This window comes from Pseudophryne corroboree, chromosome 8 (genome assembly GCF_028390025.1).
Source record: "Pseudophryne corroboree isolate aPseCor3 chromosome 8, aPseCor3.hap2, whole genome shotgun sequence".
NCBI classification, from domain to species: domain Eukaryota; kingdom Metazoa; phylum Chordata; class Amphibia; order Anura; family Myobatrachidae; genus Pseudophryne; species Pseudophryne corroboree.
In genome coordinates, this window is record NC_086451.1 from 333,667,984 (window position 1) to 333,685,238 (window position 17,255).

Genomic DNA, 17,255 nt, shown 5'->3' on the forward strand with positions numbered 1-17,255 from the left:
ACACAAAACTTAGCAGTTTTGCTGTGGCTTCTGCGGCGCTTTTCAGTCGCACTGCTGTTCGGTAAATGATTGACAGGAAAGGGGCGTTTCTGGGCGGTATCTCAGCGTTTTCCCGGCGTTTGCAAAAAAAATGCAGGCGTGTCAGGGAAAAATGTGGGAGTGTCTGGAGAAACGGGGGAGTGGCTGGCCGAACGCAGGGCGTGTTTGTGACGTCAAACCAGGAACTAAACGGACTGAGCTGATCGCAATCTGTGAGTAGGTCCGGAGCTACTCAGAAACTGCTAAGAATTATTTTGTAGCAGTTCTGCTAATTTTTCGTTCGCTATCCTGCTAAGCTAAGATACACTCCCAGAGGGCGGCGGCCTAGCGTGTGCAATGCTGCTAAAAGCAGCTAGCGAGCAAACAACTCGGAATGACCACCAGAGACAGAGAGAGAGAAAACAAGATTTATGGTTAGAACTTACCGTTGTTAAATCTCTTTCTGCGAGGTACACTGGGCTCCACAGGCAATGACATTGGGGTGTAGAGTAGGATCTTGGTCCGAGGCACCAACATTCTCACAACAGGAGAAAGTGTCAGCGGCTAATGCCATACCAACCCAAAGAAGCTAAGTGCGTCAGGGTGGGCGCCCTGTGAAGCCCAGTGTACCTCGCAGAAAATAGGATTTTAATACCTACCAGTAAATCCTTTTCTCCTAGTCCGTAGAGAATGCTGGGGACTCCAAAAGGACCATGGGGTATAGACGGGATCCGCAGGAGACATGGGCACACTATAAGACTTTGAATGGGTGTGAACTGGCTCCTCCCTCTATGCCCCTCCTCCAGACCTCACTTATAGGAACTGTGCCCAGGGAGACGGACATTTCGAGGAAAAGGATTTTGGTTAACCAAGGATGAGATACACACCAGCTCACACCACAATACACCGTACAACATGGCTTTTAAACAATACCAGTTAACAGTATGAACCAAAAACAGCAACAAGCTGAACATAACCGATACACAACCTCCGTGTAACAGAAGCAATAACTATCAAAACTGCTGCAAAAACAGTCCGAACAGGGACGGGTGCCCAGCATCCTCTAAGGACTAGGAGAAAAGGATTTACCGGTAGGTATTAAAATACTATTTTCTCTTACGTCCTAGAGGATGCTTGAGACTCCAAAAGGACCATGGGGTCTATACCAAAGCTCCAGACCGGGCGGGAGAGTGCGGACAACTCTGCAGCACAGACTGAGCAAACATGAGGTCCTCATCAGCCAGGGTATCAAACTTGTAGAACTTAGCAAAAGTGTTTGAACCCGACCACGTAGCTGCTCGGCAAAGTTGAAGCGCCGAGACTCCTCGGGTAGCCGCCCAAGACGAGCCCACCTTCCTGGTAGAATGGGCTTTCACTGACTCCTGCAACGGCAATCCAGCCGTAGAATGAGCATGCCAAATCGTATTACAGATCCAGCGGGCAATAGTCTTCTTGGAAGCAGGAGCCCCAATCTTGTTGGGAGCATATAGGACAAGCAGCGCCTCTGATTTCCTAATTTGAGCCGTTCTGGCGACATAAATTTTCAAAGCTCTGACTAAATCGAGAGATTTTGACACAGCCAAGGCATCCATAGCCACAGGCACCACTAGGTTGGTTTATGTGAAAAGAAGAAACCACCTTTGGCAGAAATTGTTGACGAGTTCTCAATTCCGCTCTATCCACATGGATTTTAAACCTAACGGTAAATCGTTTTCTCCTAGTCCGTAGAGGATGCTGGGGACTCCGTAAGGACCATGGGGTATAGACGGGCTCCGCAGGAGACATGGGCACTATAAAGAACTTTTAGTATGGGTGTGCACTGGCTCCTCCCTCTATGCCCCTCCTCCAGACCTCAGTTAGAGAAACTGTGCCCAGAGGAGATGGACAATACGAGGAAAGGATTTTGTTAATCTAAGGGCAAGATTCATACCAGCCCACACCAATCATACCATATAACCTGGAAAATACGCAACCAGTTAACAGTATGAACAAAAAACAGTATCAGTCAAAGACCAATTCCAACTGTAACATAACCCTTATGTAAGCAACAACTATAAACAAGTCTTGCAGATTTAGTCCACACTGGGACGGGCGCCCAGCATCCCCTACGGACTAGGAGAAAAAAGATTTACCGGTAGGTTTAAAATCTTATTTTCTCTTTCGTCCTAGAGGATGCTGGGGACTCCATAAGGACCATGGGGTTTATACCAAAGCTCCAAACCGGGCGGGAGAGTGCGGATGACTCTGCAGCACCGACAGAGCAAACGCAAGTTCCTCATCAGTCAGGGTATCAAACTTGTAGAATTTTGCAAAAGTGTTTGAACCCAACCAAGTAGCTGCTTGGCAAAGCTGTAATGCCGAGACGCCTCGGGCAGCCGCCCAAGAAGAGCCCACCTTCCTAGTGTAATGGGCCTTTGCCGAATTTGGTAACGGCAATCCAGCCGTAGAATGAGCCTGCTGAATCGTGTTACAGATCCAGCGAGCAATAGTCTGCTTAGAAGCAGGAGCGCCAACTTTGTTGGCTGCATACAGGACAAACAGAGCCTCTGTTTTCCTAACCCTAGCCGTCCTGGCTACATAAATTTTTAAGGCCCTGACTACATCCAGGTACTTGGAGTCCTCCAAGTTCCCCGTGGCCACCGGCACCACAATAGGTTGGTTCATATGAAACGAAGAAACCACCTTAGGCAAAAATTGAGGACGAGTCCTCAACTCTGCTCTATCCACATGGAAAATCAAATAGGGGCTCTTGTGGGACAAGGCCGCCAGTTCGGACACCCGCCTTGCAGATGCCAAAGCCAATAACATGACCACCTTCCATGTGAGAAATTTTAATTCAACCGTTTGAAGAGGTTCAAACCAGTGAGATTTTAGGAAACTTAACACCACGTTAAGGTCCCACGGTGCCACTGGGGGCACAAAAGGGGGCTGGATGTGCAGCACTCCCTTCATAAACCTCTGGACTTCTGGGAGAGAAGCCAATTCCTTCTGGAAGAATATAGATAGGGCCGAAATCTGAACCTTAATGGAGCCTAACTTCAGGCCCATATCCATTCCTGTCTGTAGAAAGTGGAGAAAACGGCCCAGATGGAAATCTTCCGTAGGAGCATTCTTGGCTTCACACCAAGATACATACTTCCTCCAAATACGGTGATAATGTTTTGCCTTCACCTCCTTCCTAGCCTTTATCAGAGTAGGGATGACTTCCTCCGGAATACCTTTCCCAGCTAGGATTCGGTGTTCAACTGCCATGCCATCAAACGTAACCGTGGTAAGTCTTGGAACACGCAGGGCCCCTGCTGTAACAGGTCCTCCCTGAGAGGAAGAGGCCACGGATCTTCTGTGAGCATTTCCTGAAGATCTGAGTACTAGGCCCTTCGAGGCCAATCTGGAACAATGAGTATTGTCTGCACTCTTTTTCGTCTTATGATTCTCAATATTTTTGAGATGAGAGGAAGAGGAGGGAACACATAGACCGACTGAAACACCCATGGTGTCACCATGGCCTCCACCGCTACTGCCTGAGGGTCCCGTGACCTGGCACAATACCTCCGAAGCTTCTAGTTGAGGCGTGACGCCATCATGTCTATTTGAGGAATTCCCCAAAGACTTGTTATCTCTGCAAAAACTTCTTGATGAAGTCCCCACTCTCCTGGATGGAGATCGTGTCTGGAACCCAGCAGCCCAACGTCTCTGTGAGCGTCCCTCATATATAAGACTGCGTCTTTAATGTGGGCTAAGGTCAATAAAATGGTATCCCTGTCCAGGATATCAAGGTCAGCTGACAAAGTATCTGTCCACGCTGCAACTGCACTACACACCCATACCGATGCTATTGCCGGTCTGAGCAAAGCACCTGTATGCGCATAAATAGACTTTAAAGTAGTTTCCTGTCTGCGATCAGCAGGATCCTTGAGGGCTGCCGTGTCCGGAGACGGTAGCGCCACCTTCTTGGACAGGCGTGTTAAAGCCTTGTCCACCCTGGGAGAGGATTCCCAACGTACCCTGTCCTGTGCAGGGAAAGGATACGCCATCAGAACTCTTTTGGGAATCTGCAGTTTTTATCTGGAGTTTCCCAAGCTTTTTCAAATAACTCGTTAAGCTCATGAGATGGGGGAAAGGTTACCTCAGGTTTCTTTTCCTTATACATGCGCACCCTCGTGTCAGGGACAGAGGGGTCATCAGTGATATGCAAAACATCTTTTATTGCAATGATCATACACTGAATACTTTTTGCCACCCTTGGGTGTAATTTTGCATTATCGTAGTCGACACTGAAGTCAGAAACCGTGTCGGTACCAGTGTCTACTATTTGGGATAGGGGACGTTTTTGAGACCCAGAAGGGCCCTGTGACCCAGTCCAATCCGTGGACTGACTCCCTGCTTTCTCCCTGGACTCTGCTTTGTCCAGTCTCTTATGTAATGAGGCCACACTTGCATTTAACATATGCCACATGTCCATCCAATCATGAGTTGGCGTTGCCGACGGAGACACACCACACATCTGCTCCACCTCCTCCTTGGACGAGCCTTCCACTTCAGACATTCCGACACGCACGTACCGACACCCCCACACACACAGGGATATAACTATAAGGGGACAATTCGCCAACAAAGGCCCTTTGGAGAGACAGAGAGAGAGTATGCCAGCACACACCCAGCGCCAACTGACACTGGAATAAAACCCAGATAGCGCTTTTTATATATATAATCAATGTGTATACACTCACTGCGCCTTAACCATGCCCCCCCCCCCCCTCTTTTCAACCCTCTGTCACCGAGTTCAGCAGGGGAGAGTCCGGGGAGCCAGCTTCTCTGCAGCATTCTGTGGAGAAAATGGCACTGTTAGTGCTGAGGGATCAAGCTCCGCCCCCTCCAGGGGCGGGCTTCGGTCTCACTTCAATATACAAAAAATTGCGGGGATCTCTGCATTTACTGCCTCCGCAGCCTAATGTACCCTTATATGCCAGTCCAGAGGTTTATTGCTGCCCAGGGCGCCCCCCTGCACCCATCAGTGCCTGTTCCGTGTGTGTAGTGTGTGGGAGCAAAGGCACGCAGCGTTACCGCTGCGCGCTTACCTCAGTGAAGATCATGAAGTCCTCTGCCGCCTTGAAGTCTTCTTTTCTTCTTATACTCACCCGGCTTCTATCTTCCGGCTCTACGAGGAGGACGGCGGCGCGGCTCTGGGACGAATGGCGGGGTGAGACCTGCGTTCCGACTCCCTCTGGAGCTAATGGTGTCCAGTAGCCTAAGAAGCAGAGCCTATCATTTAAGTAGGTCTGCTTCTCTCTCCTCAGTCCCACGATGCAGGGAGCCTGTTGCCAGCAGTGCTCCCTAAAAATAAAAAACCTAACAAAATTATTTTTCAGAGAAACTCTGGAGAGCTCCCCTGTAATGCACCCTATCTCCTCTGGGCACAACATCTAACTTAACTGAGGTCTGGAGGAGGGGCATAGAGGGAGGAGCCAGTGCACACCCATACTAAAAGTTCTTTATAGTGCCCATGTCTCCTGCGTAGCCCGTCTATACCCCATGGTCCTTACGGAGTCCCCAGCATCCTCTAGGACGTAAGAGAAATAGGCGCTCTTGTGAGACAAAGTCGCCAATTCTGACACCCGTCTTGTGGACGCCAAGGCCAAAAGCATGACCACTTTCCAAGTGAGAAATTTCAACTCAACCTTTCACAAAGGTTCAAACCAGTGAGACAAAAGAAATTGCAACACCACGTCAAGATCACACGGTGCCACAGGTGACACAAACGGAGGATGGATGTGCAGTACTCCCTTCACGAAAGTCTGAACCTCAGGAAGGGCGGCCAATTCTTTTTGAAAGAAAATCGATAAAGCCCAAATCTGCACTTTAATGAAACCTAATTTCAGGCCTGCATCCACACCTGCCTGCAAAAAATGGAGGAAACGACCCAGCTGAAACTCCTCCGTAGGAGCCTTCTTCGCTTCACACCAAGACACATACTTTCTCCAAATACAGTGATAATGCTTCGCCGTGACCTCCTTTCTAGCCTTAAGGAGAGTGGGCATGACTTCCCTGGGAATACCCTTTGGAGCTAGGATTTGGAGTTCAACCTCCACGCCGTCAAGCGCAACCACGGTAAGTCCTGGAAGACGGACGGCCCTTGCAGTAACAGATCCTCCGTGAGAGGAAGAGGCCAGGGATCTTCTATGCGCAATTCCTGAAGATTCAGATACCAGGCCCTCCGTGGCCAATCTGGAACAATGAGTACCGCCTGAACCCTTGTTCTTCTTATGATCCATATCACTTTTGGAATGAGTGGAAGTGGAGGGAACACATATACCGACTGAAACACCCACGGAGTTACCAGGGTGTCCACTGCACTGGCTTGAGGGTCCCTTGACCTGGAACAATATCTCTGAAGCTTCTTGTTGAGGCGAGACGCCATCATGTCTATTTAAGGAATTCCCCAACGACTTGTCACTTCTGCAAAAACCTCTTGATGAAGACCCCACTCTCCTGGATGGAGATCGTGTCTGCTGAGGGAGTATGCTTCCCAGTTGTCCACGCCCGGAAGGAAGACCGCTGACAGAGCGCTTACATGCTTTTCCGCTCAGCTGAGAACTTTTGTGGCCTCCGCTATAGCCGCTCTGCTCTTTGTTCCGCCCTGACGGTTTATGTACGCCACCGCTGTTACGTTGTCCGACTGAATCAAGACAGGCAGACCCCGAAGAAAATGTTCCGCTTGCAGAAGGCCGTTGTAGATGGCTCTTAATTCCAGAACGTTTATGTGCAGACAAGCTTCCTGGCTTGATCATTTTCCCTGGAAATTTTTTCCTTGTGTGACTGCTCCCCAGCCTCGGAGACTTGCATCCGTGGTCACCAGGACCCAATCCTGGATCCCGAACCTGCGTCCCTCTAGGAGGTGAGAACTTTGAAGCCACCACAGGAGAGAAATTCTGGTCCTGGAAGATAGACTTATTTTCCGGTGCATGTGCAGGTGAGACCCGGACCACTTGTCCAACAAGTCCCACTGAAATACCCTGGCATGAAACCTGCCAAACGGAATGGCTTCGTAAGCTGCAACCATCTCCCCCAGCACCCGAGTGCATTGATGCATCAACACTCTTGCCGGTTTCAGAATCTCCTTGACCGTGGTCTGGATTTCCAGAGCTTTTTCCGCTGGGAGAAACACTCTCTGCAGTTCCGTGTCCAGGATCATGCCCAAGAAAGACAGCCGAGTTGTCGGAATCAACTGTGACTTTGGCAAATTTAGAATCCAACCATGTTGTTGTAGAACTGTCAGGGAGAGTGCCACGTTTCTAAGCAACTGCTCCTTTGATCTCGCCTTTATCAGGAGATCGTCCAAGTACGGGATAATTGTGACACCCTGCTTGCGTAGGAGTACCATAATTTCCGCCATTACTTTGGTGAAGACCCACAGGGCCGTGGAAAGACCATATGGCAGCGTCTGAAATTGGTAATGACAATCCTGAACCGCAAACCTCAGGAAAGCCTGATGAGGGGGATATATTGGGACATGTAAGTAGGCATCTTTTATGTCGACTGACGCCATAAAATCCCCCCCCTTCCAGACTGGAGATCACTGCTCGAAGAGATTCCATCTTGAACTTGAAAGTTTTCAAATACAGATTGAGGGATTTTAGGTTCAGGATCGGTCTGACCGAGCCATCCAGCTTTGGTACGACAAAGAGGCTCGAATAAAACCCTTCACCCCGTTGAGACGGGGGTACCGTGACAATGACACGCTGTTGACACAGCTTTTGTATCGCAGCACTCACTACTGCCCTTTCTGGGATCGAAACTGGCAAGGCTGATTTGAAAAATCGGTGGGGGGGCACTTCTTGAAACTCCAGTTTGTACCCTTGGGACACTATGTCTAACACCCAAAGATCCAGGCCCGAGTGAAACCAGACCTGACTGTACGGACTCCCATAGAGGAGCCCCAGCGTCATGCCGGGGAGGACTTCTGCTCCTGGGAGCCTGGCACAGCAGGAGACCTTTTTCCCCTTCCTCTACGTTTAGAGGCAAGGAAGGACGACCCTCTTCCTTTTTTGTATTTATTAGGCCGAAAGGACTGCATCTGATAATGGGGCGTCTTTTTCTGCTGTGCAGGAACATAAGGAAGAAAGGATGACTTACCTGCTGTAGCTGTAGACACCATGTCAGCGAGGCCGTCACCAAACAAGACACTACCTTTATATGGGAAAGCTTCCATAGCTTTCTTAGAGTCGGCATCAGCATTCCATTGATGAATCCACAGCGCTCTCCTGGCCGAGACTGCCATGCATTGGCCCTTGATCCCAAGAGGTCAATATCCCTCGCCGCATCCTTTAGGTAAGCTGCAGCGTCCCTGATATAACCGAGAGTCAAAAGAATGTTATCCCTATCCAGGGTATCCATGTCAGATGCCAAATTATCTGCCCACTTACCAATAGCACTACTCACCCATGCCGACGCCACGGCAGGTCTGAGCAGCGCACCCGTAGTGACATAAATGGATTTTAAGGTCATTTCCTGCTTACGATCCGCAGGGTCCTTTAGGGCAGCAGTCAGTGTCAGGAGACGGAAGCGCCACCTTCTTGGACAGGCGTGATAGAGCCTTGTCCACATTGGGAGATGACTCCCACTTTTCCCTGTCGTCAGAGGGGAAAGGATATGCCATTAGAATTATCTTGGGAATCTGCCACCTTTTGTCAGGAGATTTGCAAGCTTTTTCACAAAGAGCGTTCAGCTCATGAGAGGGGGGAAACATCACCTCTGGCTTTTTTCCCTTATACAAACAAACCCTTGTATCTGGAACAGTAGGTACTTCTGAAATATGTAAAACATCTTTAATTGCCACAATCATGTACTGAATACTCTTAACCAATTTTGGATGTAAACTGGCCTCACTATAGTCGACACTGGAATCAGAGTCCGTTTCGGTATCAGTATCCGCCATCTGGGTAAATGAACGCTTTTGTGACCCTGAGGGGGCCTGTACCTGAGACAAGGCGTCCGCCATGGATTTTCTCCATGTTTGTCCAACCTTTTATTCAATAAAGCCACATTTGCATTCCACCCACTCAGCAGTCAGCGGTGCCGACAGAGTCACTCCCAGCGCCTTATCTGCCCCCACTGCAACTTCCTCCGGGGAGGAACACTCAGCCTCAGACATGTCAACACACACGTACCGACACGCACAATCACACTGGCTATAGGGGACAGACCTACAGGAAAGCCTGTTAGAGAAAACACAGAGGGAGTTTACCAGCGCACACCCCAGCGCCTATCCCGGTACTGAGAGCAAATACACAGTGCCTCAGAACCGTTAGCGCCGTTATTAAAGGGTTAATTGGTCAATTGCACCAAATTATTGTGCACCAACCCCCCCCCCCCTTCCCGTCTTGCTCCCTGTTACTTGTTCAGGAGAGTGGAGGTCCGGGCAAGTGTCTCTGTTCCTGTGAAGAGAAATTGGCGCTAGTAAGCTGTGAGGGCTAAGCTACACCCCCTCACAGGTGCGCTGTAGTCCCGCTCCAAATTTTCATATTTATACTGGCGGGGGCTATATTTAGTGCCTAGGCACTTATAATATATATATTTTGGCCAGTGCTGTACTCCAGTAATCATGCTGCCCAGGGCACCCCCCCTGCGCCCTGCAAGTGCCGTCTGAAGTGTGTGTGGGAGTATGGAGCGCAGCGCAACCGCTGCGCGGTACCTCATTACTAAAGTCTTCTGCCGTCACTGAAGTCTTCTGATCTTCTTTATACTCACCCGGCTTCTTTCTTCTGGCTCTGTGAGGGGGTTGATGGCGTGGCTCAGGGAACAAGCAGCTAGGCGCACCAAGTGATCGAGCCCTCTGGAGCCAATGGTGTCCAGTAGCCTAGGAAGCAGAGCCTTTGAACTCAGAAGAAGTAGGTCTACTTCTCTCCCCTCACTCCCACGAAGCAGGGAGCCTGAAGCCAGCAGGTCTCCCTGAAAATAAAAAACCTAACAGAGAGTCTTTTCAGAGAAACTCAGGAGAGCTCCCCTAGTGTGTGTCCAGTCTCTCTGGGCACAAAATCTAACTGAGGTCTGGAGGAGGGGCATAGAGGGAGGAGCCAGTTCACACCCATTCAAAGTCTTATAGTGTGCCTGTGTCTCCTGTGGATCCCGTCTATACGCCATGGTCCTTTTGGAGTCCCCAGCATCCTCTAGGACGTAAGAGAAAGAGATTTAACAATGGTAAGTTCTTACCATAAATCTCGTTTTCTGCTGCGGGTTACACTGGGCTCCACGGGGAATTACATTGGGGATGTCCTAAAGCAGTTCCTTATGGGAGGGGACGCACTGTAGCGGGCACAGGAACCCGGCGTCCAAAGGAAGCATCCTGGGAGGCGGATGTATCGAATGCATAGAACCTTATGAATGTGTTCACTGTGGACCACGTAGCCGCCTTGCACAATTGTTCAAGGGTCGCACCATGGCGGACCGCCCAAGAAGGTCCAACAGACCGAGTAGAATGGGCCTTAATAGTAGCAGGAGCTGGACCACCAGCCTGTACATAAGCATGTGCAATCACCATTCTAATCCATCTGGCTAAGGTCTGCTTGTGAGCAGGCCAGCCACGTTTGTGAAAAACAAACAAAACAAAGAGAGAATCAGACTTCCGGATAGGAGCTGTCCTCTTCACATAGATACAGAGAGCCCACACCACATCCAAAGACCGCTCTTTGGAAGACAATTCAGGAGAGACAAAGGCCGGAACCACAATCTCCTGATTAAGGTGGAAAGAAGACACTACCTTAGGTAGGTACCAGGGACGTGTCCTAAGAACCGCCCGGTCACGGTGAAATATCAGATATGGGGAACTACAGGACAAGGCACCCAAATCTGCTGTCTATTGCTTCTAGCTGAAGCAATAGCCAGCAGAAACACCACCTAAAGGGAAAGCCACTTAAGGTCAGCTGAACCAAGAGGTTCAAACGGAGACTCTTGTAACGCCCCCAAAACCACCGACGAGTCCCAAGGAGCCACAGGCGGGACATAGGGAGGTTGGATACGCAACACGCCCTGAGTAAAGGTATGCACATCAGGTAAGGTCGCAATTTTTCTCTGAAACCACACCGACAAGGCAGATATTTGAACCTTGAGGGAGGCCAGACGCAGGCCTAAGTCCAGGCCCTGCTGAAGAAAAGCCAACAACTTGGATATACTAAACTTGGAAGCGTCATAATCATTAGATGCGCACCAAACAAAGTAAGAATGCCAGACCCTTTAGTAAATCAGAGCAGAAGCCGGTTTCCGGGCCCGCAACATAGTTTGAATGACCGCCTCAGAAAACCCTTTAGCCCTTAAGACGGAAGCTTCCAGAGCCAAAGACAGCCGGGCAAGGTCCTGGTAGACACAGGGGCCCTGTATGAGGAGGTCTGGGCGTTGTGGATGTAAAATTGGACGCTCTGACGATAGGCCTTGCAGGTCTGAGAACCATTGCCGTCTGGGCCACGCTGGAGCTATGAGAGGCAGAATTCCTCTTTCTTACTTGAACTTCCGAATTACCCTGGGCAGGAGTGACACCGGAGGGAACACGTACGGCAGCCAAAACCTCCACGGTACCGCCAGCGCATCCACGAATGCTGCTTGAGGATCCCTTGTCCTTGCTCCGAAGACCGGAACCTTGTGATTGTGTCGAGACGCCATCAGATCTACGTCTGGAAGGCCCCACCTTTCCACTAGGAGTTGAAACACTTCTGGATGGAGGCCCCACTCGCCGGCATGCACGTCCTGACGACTGAGAAAGTCCGCTTCCCAATTCAGGACTCCCAGAATGAATATTGCCGATATGGCCGGTAGATGGCGTTCTGCCCACTGTAGAATCTGTGAGACTTCCTTCATTGCTAGGCGGCTTCGATTGCCGCCTTGATGATTTATGTAAGCCACTGTGGTGGCGTTGTCCGACTGTACTTGAACAGGACGGTTCTGAATTAAATGCTGGGATAGGTTCAAGGCATTGAAGACCGCCCGCAACTCCAGAATATTGATCGAGAGGAGGGACTCCTCCTTGGTCCACTGCCCCTGAAGGGAGTGTTGCTCCAGCACCGCGCCCCAACCTCTTAGACTGGCATCTGTCTTCAACAGGACCCAGTCGGATATCCAGAACGGACGGCCCCTGCACAGTTGCTGGTCCCGGAGCCACCAGAGCAGCGACAGACGGACCTCCGGAGTCAATGAGATCATTTGAGACCTGACTCGGTGAGGCAGGCTGTCCCATTTGGCTAGAATCAGCCTCTGGAGAGGGCGAGAGCGAAATTGAGCGTACTCCACCATGTCGAATGCTGACACCATGAGGCCCAGCACCTGCATCGCCGAATGTATCGACACTTGCGGACGAGATAGGAAGCAACGAATCCTGTCCTGAAGTTTCAGGACTTTCTCCTGAGACAGGAACAACCGCTGGTTGTGAGTCAATAGTGACTTCTTCCAGTTGATGAGCCACCCGTGGGCTTGCAGAAACCGGACCGTCACATCTAGATGACGCAGGAGAAGTTCTGGGGAATTTTCCAGAATTAACAAGTCGTCCAAATACGGCAGTATCCTGACCCCTTGACGGCGGAGTACCACCGTCACCACCACCATGACTTTTGTAAAGACTCGCGGAGCCGTTGTTAAACCAAAAGGTAACGCCTGAAACTGGTAATGGCAGTTGCCAATCGCAAATCTCAGGTATTGCTGATGAGACACTGCTATAGGAATATGCAGGTAAGCATCCTGTATATCCAGGGAGACCATGAAGTCCCCAGGTTCCAAGGCCAGAACTATAGAGCGAAGGGTTTCCATCCGGAACTTGGAAACCTTCACAAACCTGTTCAATGCCTTGAGGTTGAGAATGGGCCGGGAGGACCCATTCGGTTTCGGGACTAGAAACAGTAGAGAATAGTACCCCCGGCCCCTCTGCGCAAGAGGCACCTGTACTACGACTCCTGTATCCAGGAGGGTCTGTACCACCGAATGTAGAGTATTTGCCTTTGTCTTGTCCAACGGGACATCTGTCTGGCAAAATCGATGAGGGGGTCGGTTTTTGAAGGCTATGGCGTAACCTCGAGTGACGACTTCCCGTACCAAGGCATCTGAAGTGGTCTACAACCATTCCTGGGTATACCCTAGAAGCCGACCCCCCACCCTGGGATCCCCCAGAGGGAGGCCCGCCCCGTCATGCGGCAGGCTTATCTGTTTTGGAAGCTGGCTGACGAGCCGCCCAGGCTCTTTTGGGCTTAGGCTCACCAGGTTTGGAAGTGCGGGCCTGCTTGTTGTACGCCTGACCTTTTGCTTTACCTAAAGGACGAAAGGGGCGAAAGGAAGTACCTTTAGCCTTCGACACAGAAGGAGCAGTACTTGGCAGAAAGGCAGTTTTGGCAGTAGCCAAGTCAGCCACAATCTTATTTAAACCCTCCCCAAACAGAATATCTCCCTTAAAAGGGAGTACCTCCAGTGTTTTTCTAGAGTCCAGATCCACATACCAGGATCTCAGCCACAATATCTGGCGAGCCAGGACTGACGTATTAGAGGCCTTGGCTGCCAGGATACCGGCATCAGAAGCCGCCTCTTTAATACAACGAGAAGCTGTGACAATATAAGACAAGCATTGTCTAGCATGGTCAGAGGAGATTTCAGCATCTAACTCCAAGGCCCATGCTTCAATGGTCTCTGCAGCCCAAGTAGCTGCAATAGTGGGCCTTTGTGCAGCACCCGTGAGGGTGTAAATCGCTTTCAGACAACCCTCCACACGTTTATCCGTAGGCTCTTTTAGAGACGTGACGGTGGTGACCGGTAGAGCTGAGGAAACCACCATCCTAGCCACATGTGAGTCCACTGGAGGAGGTGTTTCCCAATTCTTAGACAGCTCCAGCGCGAGGGGATAGCGAGCCAGCATCTTCTTTTGAGGCACAAACTTCGTACCCGGGTTTTCCCAGGGTTCCTCACGTATATCAATTAGGTGGTCAGAGTGAGGTAAAACTTGTTTAATCACCTTCTGACGCTTGAACCTATCTGGTTTCTTAGGAGGAACGGATGGCTCAGGATCATCCGTAAACTGTAAAATCAACTTAATAGCCTCCAAAAGATCAGGAACATCCACATGTGAACCACCCTCCCCATCAGCCGTATCTGAGTCAGAACCTGTGGGGTCAGTGTAAGTGCCGTCTTCATCCGACGAGGTGTCAGTGACAGCAGTGGATTGTGAGGAGACAAGCGCTCGCTTAGAGGACCACTTGGACATAGGCGAGCGCCGGTCAGACTTTTTAGTAGTCAGGGACTGATTCAACTTCTTTATTTGAGCAGATAAATTGTCCGCCCATGGCGGGTTAGCTGCAGGGACCACAAACGGTTGCACCGGCATAGGGGATCCCATAGGGGGTGTTAATTTATGAACTAGCGTATGCAGAAGCGTGGAAAAAGTGGCCCACGGTGGGTCATTATTTGCCCCCGTTGCCACCGTCCCACTGGGGGGCTAGGAGCCCCCAGAACCAGAGCCCAAAGCTGCTATATTCTCCTCATAGGTATCTGCGGCTTCAGCAACACCAGCAGTGTGTTCAGCCCCAGAACCGTTACCCTCAGAAGCAAACATGACATAACTTGCAGTATCAGGTAACACAGTACAAATTGTTAGCAGCACAATACCTCTAGCCCAAACCCCTGCGCAGTGTAGTCAGCACCAGCAGAGATAAAGGAGAGATATGGTGACTAAATCACAGAGAAAAATACGTAATACAGTATATCTTTGTGAAAATCCTATATTAGATAAAACCTGACGCACCAAGCCCCCTCAGGTTATAGAATATAGGGATAGCAGGTTGAGTGAAAGACACGATATGGACACCACTCATCTATCAAATGCACACACAAATAGTCACAGTCTGTACAATGCAGAGGTTATTACTAACAATAATACTGCACTGGACTAGCTTACACAGCTATAACAATAGATATAACAGTACACAATAAGAACTGGATGTATATCACAGGGTAATTGTACTATGAAACCCTGACTAAGTGCACTCTTTCTTAACTAACACTGACTAAAAAAGGCAGGTAGAATACTTAAGTGTCTTGTAAAGTCACAGCGCTGACAACCAGGCGGCTTTACATAGGAGGATTTGCCCAAGCATTCCCAGGAACAGTGAGCTGAGTGATAATGGCACCGCAGACACTGCCAGGGAGTGAGGGAGAGACAGATATGCAGCTCCAGGGCGGAAACATTTGCGGGAAATGGCGCCCTGGGGCTGGGGTAGGGGCTCCAGGTCTAAGCCTTATCCCCTCTGCTGGCAAAACCACCGGGTACTGCGGGCCACTTTTAAAAAAGGTTTAGAGAGAAAACCTGACCTGCGCCCATGCCCTGGTGATCTAGTGGGATCGCCTGTACTGCCACAGTGTCCACCGCCAGCGCGCGCGGCCCGCCTCCCACCGGCCGCACCGGATCGAGTTAAAGTGCGGGTCCCGCGAGCGGGACCCACTTACCTCCTCCCGAAGTGCGGCCATGCGATCCCGGAGAGCCCCAGCCATGTGTGACTAACTTGGAAGAAAACCGGAGCCTCCTGCTGTAGGTACCCGGCAACCAGGGCTCGGGAGTGTACCGTGCCGCTGGGGGAGAGATGGAGCTGCAGCAGGCAATGTCTACTGAAATCCAGCACAATCTGTGCCTCTGCAGCAGCCCTTGTAGTCTTCTTTTTTCCTCAGAAAAAGCTTTTATAGAGTTGCTGTGAGCAGCTCTTCCTGTTACATGCTTGCACTGCAAGCACCAACTACAAACTGAGCCCCTGTGAACGGAGGCGGGGTGATATAGGAGGCGGCGCTATGCATCTGGGAAGAAGGTCACAGCTTTTGAGCCTGTTGGTGCTTCGGATCAAGATCCTACTCTACAGACACCCCCCCCCCCCCCCCCCCCCCCCCCTTCCCTATGACTATCCTTGTGGAGCCCAGTGTATCCTGCAGCAGAAATAACTGCTTGGCTCAGAAGACTGGAACAGATGCTCTCCTGAGAATAGGGATAGGGAAGTCCTGCAGGGCAAATGTAGTCAGCCCCCTGCCCAGGGATGGAAGTACACCTATTATCTGGCAGGAGAAATAAGTGGTGCAGGGAGCCTGGCCAGTGACAGCTGTTCACACTACTACTGCTCTCACCTCTGTCTGTGTAGCAGTTCTCCTTCCTCTCTGCTTCAGGTCACTATCTCTGCTCTCCCCTGCAGTTGCCATCTCTGCCCTCTGCCTCTCAGTGCTGCCGAGCTCCAGTGTCTTCCTGGACTTAAAGAAAATATAAGTGAAGGCGCACAATGTATTAACCGACTGCTTTTTTGATACAAATAACTGATTTATTTCAAATTACTGATTAAAAATTAATCTTACATGTAAACAGTAAAGCAGAATTAATAGCATAAAACCATGAAACAATAATTAAATCAATTACTCCATGAGCAAGCAAATGTAAACTCCACACAGATTGCGCTTTGATTGGTAATGCTCCCTTTAAAAGCTTAATTGCAAGCACCTGTAATTGTAAAACCAATTAAGGAAGAATTCTCCTTCAGCCGAAATAATTCTTACATGTGTAAGAGTGTGGAGTTTACATTTGCTTTACATTTGCTTGCTCATGGAGTAATTGATTTAATTATTGTTTCATAGTTTTATGCTATTAATTCTGCTTTACTGTTTACGTGTAAGATTAATTTTTAATCAGTAATTTGAAATAAATCAGTTATTTGTATCAAAAAAGCAGTCGGTTAATACATTGTGCGCCTTCACTTATATTTTCTTTAGGTACACATTTAGATGTTGAGTGGATTTCCAGGTCCATATTGTGAAGGCAGCCTTTTTTGGGTTGTCCTCTCTGTTTAGAGGCTACAGTTGGGAAAGGCTCAGCGCCAGACACATTCTTTTTCGTTCTTCCTGGACTTATTTGATTGGTCACCAGAGCACGAGGCACGCCCCCCACTGTGAGGCATACCTCACAGAGCTCTTTTCTCTGCTGTATTAATGGCCGCTGTGTAGGCCCGCCCCCAGCTCTGCAAGCAGTGTCTGACTATACAGAGCTGAAGCAGCTCTCTTACTGCCTCATTTCTTGTCTTTCCCTGCAGGTTGCCCTGTAAATATGAAGGGTTTTGACTACAGAAAATGATTACAGCAATACAAAGAAGATGCTTGTAAGTTATAATTATCTTCTTTGTATTATTCTAATACTCTAATAGAATTACAGGCTGTATGACAGGTGAGGCATTGCCTCCCCTGACTGCACG

The 17,255-nt window shown here is 49.8% G+C and overlaps 1 long non-coding RNA gene across 1 annotated transcript in view; it reads right to left on the bottom strand.

Moving 5' to 3' along the window:
• LOC134947768 (uncharacterized) overlaps positions 1-16,225 on the bottom strand; it is a 29,326-nt gene extending 13,101 nt beyond the window's left edge. The window contains exon 1 of the long non-coding RNA XR_010182760.1: positions 16,147-16,225. This is a non-coding gene — a long non-coding RNA (uncharacterized LOC134947768). The remainder of the gene's footprint in view (positions 1-16,146) is intronic.
• Positions 16,226-17,255: the final 1,030 nt, after the last annotated feature.